This window comes from Apium graveolens, chromosome 3 (genome assembly GCF_009905375.1).
Source record: "Apium graveolens cultivar Ventura chromosome 3, ASM990537v1, whole genome shotgun sequence".
Taxonomy (NCBI): domain Eukaryota; kingdom Viridiplantae; phylum Streptophyta; class Magnoliopsida; order Apiales; family Apiaceae; genus Apium; species Apium graveolens.
This window is the reverse complement of record NC_133649.1, coordinates 76,741,941-76,748,175: the sequence shown is the minus strand read 5'-3', so window position 1 is coordinate 76,748,175 and position 6,235 is coordinate 76,741,941.

Here is a 6,235-nt window from a genome sequence, read left to right as displayed (position 1 = left end):
AGAAAAGATATCTGATTGATATATTTTAGGAAGCAGAATTATATTCCATATCAATTAGAGATTATCTTGTAACTGTGTAGTATATAAACACAGACATAGGGTTTACACAAGAAGTGTTATCATATTCGAAGAGATTATTCATTGTAACCCTAGCAGCTCTCGTGATATTTGTTCATCACTGAGAGGTAACAGTTCTATACTGTAACAGAGTTTATTGTTTCAATAAAGTTTGTTTAAAAGTTCGATTTGATTGTATTTTACACTGTATTCACCCCCTCTACAGTGTGTGTGACCTAACAAGTTTCTTGTTAAACAACCAATAGAATTGGATATTCATTTTAAGTTTATAAAACCAAGGTTAGGCTGCTGATCAGTCACGCACTAACCCCGAGCAAAGCACACAACACTACTCTAATGACTGGATCCAAGGCACACATTGGCCTAACTTGACCATCGATATGGTCTGACCACGAATCTGGTCCACACAAAGATAACTATCCAATTCTAAAGCATTTCAATATGATAAACAATAGGGTTCAATAAAACCAGATCATAATCAATAACAATAAAACATTTGTAAAAGAGCATGGTAAAAATTCATGGTTACCGAAAGGGTATATCAAAGTACATAAAAGAAGTGGCCTTCAGCCGGTAGGATAATCGGGTATTAGATGAATAATGTATTTACAAGGTTTTAGTACTTTGATATCACAAGGTATGGTTGAGTATAAGAGTTTCTGTATGCTCAAACAATTCTGTTTCAGTATTTGGTATTTGATGGATATATATTTGTGGAGTAGTATTGTATTTATATGGTTTAATATCTGGTAAATCAACAAGAAATGGTTCACAAAGAATAAGGCTTGTGGCTTAAAGATCAAATAATGTGGCTCAGGTTCAAGGCTGAAGGATTCAAAGTATTTCCGATATAAAACAGAGCTATTTTGAGTATTAACAGTATGTCACAAGAGAATTTAGAAATATTTGCAATATATCTCGAGAAAAGTTTAGAAGTACTTGCCTTATCATAATCAATTTCAACTTCACTTGTACTTGTCTAATGACCCCATTCAACAATCACTCGTCTGCTTCTCCTATGCCTCGCTTCTATCCTCTGATCACTTGCTGTATTTTCTACATGCCAATTCTATTTTCTGATCACCTGCTTCTCTTTCCTACGCCTTGATTACTCTGCTAGGCATTGTAATTATCTATCAATATTTAACTCATACGATTCTATTCGACACATACTTTTATCTACCCTTCGTTTTACCCAAATCCGATTAACGAATTGAAAGTTATGCAATAATCAAGTAAACACCGAATATATAGACCGATAGTCAATCAACAAGTCACGTCTAACACATATACATCACGTAATCAATGACATATCATTTATAAAGAAGTCTCGGGTCATAAATAGGCTTTCGGATATTTAAAATGATTTTTAAAACATTTTTCGGAATTAAAACGGGTCGTTGGATCAATTTCGGGTAAATAAACAGGGTTCGGTTGGCCAATTCTGATTCCGAAACAATTTTATAATAATTATCGAGCCTTGGAAATAATTTAGAATAATATTTTAAAACTCGAAACTATTTTTCGGAATTTCTAAATCATTTTAAATAATTAAATCTAATTAAATAATTAATTAAAATCAATTAATAATTAATTAAATCAATTAATCAATTAATTTTCGAATTAATTGACCAATTAATCAATTAGAAATTAACTGAAATTAATTAACTAATTAATTCAGATTTATTTTTGAATTAAAAATAATTTTCGGAGTTAAAATAATAATTTTCAGAATTTTCAGAAATTAAAAATGAATTCTTATAATAAAAATAAATAGGAAATATGATTTTTAAACATTTTATAAACAGGAATCCTATTTTTGAAAACTTTTCAAACTACAGGAACTAAACTTCACCATCTTCAAAAATACAGGGACTAAATTGCAATTTTGCAGTTCCAGTCGCCGGAAAATCGGGGGTGGCCGGAGAACTCACTTCCGGCATCCTCCCACCACCATCACCTCCAGAATTAAACTACACAACACCAGGAACCTATATCTGCAATCAAAATTCATCAATAACCCCAGACTTGGCCGGAATTTGATCAAGAAACTCGCCGGTTTCCGGCGGGTTCAACGTAAACTTCAAAACACAACTCCCTTCTCTACAGACCTCGTTGATTGATGAAACTTATACGACTAGATTGCAAATTTCACAGAGAATACAATACACTATACCACAACATCAATCTATTTCAGAATAAGAAACCCCTAAATTTCAATTAAGAACATTCATACCGGTTATAAACCCTAATTTTAAAATTCGAAAATCAAACTCAAATTTGAACATGTTATTGAACTCCAAATCAGACGTATAATATATCAAAATCATCAGGAAAACAAGCTCTACAACATGCAATTATCAAATCATACAAACAATCATCCGAACAAAAATTCATATTTTTAATAAATTTAATTCGAAAATAAATAAAATTATAGAAAATAAACCTTGATTTCTGCAGTAAAACAAAGCTCAGAATCTGGTAGAACACTTCAAATCCTTCGTTTTGGTTACTCAAGCTTTGAAAACAGAGATCGGTAACGCCTTCGTTTTGCTGTTTGATTCTTAGAACAGTTTATGTAATTAGGGTTTTTCTCTGAAAATTATAAAATTAACTATCTGCAAATGATTTTGATACGAAATAAAATACGGTAAAAGGCTATTTATAATTACGGAAAATTAGTATCCCGTTGGATTATTCCGGATATAAAACGGTACGTTTATTTGTAAAAACTGATCCAAACGGTATCGGTTTTCGGGATAATTAGCCAAATCAGTACAATTTGTACTGCGGTCTTGGTCTCAGCGCCTGCTTACACGTATTACGAAGTGATAATTGGGATAGTTTAATAAAAAGCTCCCGTTTATCGAAAATACGGGTTTTATTGATTTATCGGAACAAATATTGTATCAAAAATGTTGCGCCGGGACCCGCGCCGAACAAACCGTACGCCAGATCGAAAAAGTCGAAACATGGAATATGCTCGGAATATTACAATTAGGTTAGGAAGGAGTTCTCGGAAGAGTTTCGGGTTCCAAAAACGTAACAACGGGTGACGTCGGTTGGTTCCCGTTTTTATAAAATAGATTTTAAATACTCGGAAAAAGATTTTAGAAATTTCATATGATTCTTATAAATCCATAAATCATCATAAAATTAATTAGGAAGATATGACAATTATCTATGTTTTATTTTGGACATATAAAAATTAAAACACTCAATTAATATTATTTTTGAATATCCAAGTACAGATAACATTTAACAATTAACTCACAAAATAGATACCGAACACACATAATAATTATTTAACAGCAAAAATAATCACACGATATATCCCGGATATTACACATCTAATTAGAGAAGTTAGACTTGGGGGACCTCAGCACCTTCGAAACATGTTCCCAATAGAGCGTTATCTTGCAAAATTGAAATCATACGTTCGTAATAGAAGTAAGCCGGAAGGTTCTATTGCAGAAGGTTACATAGCCGAAGAATGTGTAACCTTTTGTTCAAGATTTTTGGCTGCTGATAAAACAACAAAAAACAACATGTGCTCAACAGTTTTCGAAAGAGGGCCAACACAAGCTGAATATCATATCGGAACGAGAAGGAATAGAGATGGAACTATTATTCATTTGGAAGATGTTGATTGGAAGGCAAGTCATCGCTATGTTTTGTTCAATACTGGTAACAAAGAAGTAGAAAGGCTCCTCGAGTAAGTTTAATAAGCTCTAACGTAAATAATTTTAATTCATAATTCAAGAACTTTTTCTTTTCTGCAATGTTTTAACTTAGTATAATTTTAGGGAACATCAAGCCTTGGTGGACAGCCACGCAAATACGAATAGATACAAGAGGGCACGAAGACACACGGAAGAATTTTGGGACTGGTTACGAGAAGAGGTTGGGAAAATGGTGGAGGTTTCATCTGACTTGGGGGTGTTTGTGTTGGGGCCTAATCGAACAGCTAGAAGGTTTACTGGTTATGTTATTAATGGCTATCGATTTCACACAAGTGATAGAGATTCTCGATGCACAACACAAAACAGTGGTGTATATTTGACTGTACAAACAACTAGTTTCTCTAGTTCTAGAGACGAGAACCCTATAGTTGGGGATGTCAGCTACTACGGATTGATAGAAGATATCATAGAACTTGATTACTGGGGATTATTTACAGTTGTCCTATTTAAGTGTCGTTGGTACCAACAACAAAAAGATCCACACGGTCACATTCAAGTAAATTTCAATAGGTTATGCCATAAATCCGATCCTCATGTCTTGGCCAAACAAGTGCAACAAGTTTTTTATGTGGAAGATCCAATCGAAAAGAATGTACATTACGTAATTAAGAAACTACCGAGGGAGTGGTATGATAATGCAAACGTGGATGCACATGAAGATGTCAACGATACTGATCTCCGTGAGACTGAATTTGTTTGTGGACTTCAAACTCATGTTGATGAAATGAGTTGGTGCAGAGATGATATCCCCACAACAAGAGTTCCCATTCCCGATAAATGAAGCAACCAAACTGCTAAACATTTATAAGTTTAAAATTAATCACAGCAGTGAACTTCATTTTGTATTTTCTCTGTGTTTGGACTATTTAGATGTAATTGAATATCTTAATTTATTTCTTCCATGAATTATTCAATGAAATCCATCTTTGTAGTTTAAATTTGTTGTCGTCGTCGTCTGATTTGTAGTTTATATTTATTGTCTTGGTAAGTTCAGCATGCCCTAGTTATATTTCGTAGTGTTGGGATTAAATCTCCTTACTGTAATTTAGTTGATTCAGTAGATGCATATGATAACTATTTTTTCTTATTTTTATAATCTTGTATGTTAGCTGCAAATATCCTACACGTGTAATAAAAACAAATATAGGATATGAAGTAGATGCTTAATATCTTTTTGTGATCGAAATTGTGTTTGTTGCATTGCTTGCTGTGATTATTTGTGTCGAGTGCCAATTCATGAATATTTTGCTGTTTATTATTTGATCTAATATGTGTTTACCAATTAATTCGAGATATGTGTTTATGACATACTAGGATTTGGCAGAGATACATTTGAAATATTTTTGTTTAATGGTCAGCCATTGACATCTCTTTGAACTGTGTGCAGGATGGCAGAAAAACACGTTAATATTGGATTGTACCACGGTGGGGAGTTTCGGAGGACAAGTTACTCTGGTGGAGATTGCTTGACTATTTATAATGTAGATGCTGATATGTGGGCTTATAATGATCTAATGGAGGAGGTGAAGAATCTCCTCAAACTCAATGAAATCGGAGGAGTTTATGCAAAAGAAGGAAAACATGGTGGTTGGAAGCTGCTGAGGACTGACCTGGACATCATTCAAGAGATAGAAAAGTGCAACAATGGCGAAGAGGTCAAGCTTTATGTAGACATAGTTGTTGACCCTGGAATTGAGCCGTTGTGTGAGATGCAGCTACACGTGATTGTCAGGCCGAGGAAAAGCCTGTTGGAAGGTATACATTTATGTTGGACCTCTTAACTTGGTCACGTATTTTACAAATTATGTTGTGTATAAATATTTTTAGATTTTGTATTGAAAGGAAAGAAGATCGAGACAAACGTAAGAAGAGATATGCATGAAGAAGGAATTCTATGAAGAATGGAATACTTGGAAGAAAAGATATCTGATTGATATATTTTAGGAAGCAGAATTATATTCCATATCAATTACCGATTATCTTGTAACTGTGTAGTATATAAACACAGACATAGGGTTTACACTATAAGTGTTATCATTATCGAGAATATTATACATTGTAACCCTAGCAGCTCTCGTGATATTTGTTCATCACTGAGAGAGGACAGTTCCATATTGTAACAGAGTTTATTGCATTGAATAAAGTCTGATTTCTATTATTTGTGTTATTTGAATTCGATTTGATTGTGCTATACACTGTATTCAACCCCCTTCTACAGTGTGTGTGACCTAACAAGTGGTATCAGAGCCTATCTGTTAACACACAAATAGTTTAAGATCCAAAAACAATCATGTCTGAAGCAGAAACTCCAACCAAGCCCACCAAAATAGAAGAACCACCAAAGACTCAAATCCATAGTCGATATGAGGCTATTAGAGTTCCCATACTGAAGCCATCTGAATATCCCATATGGA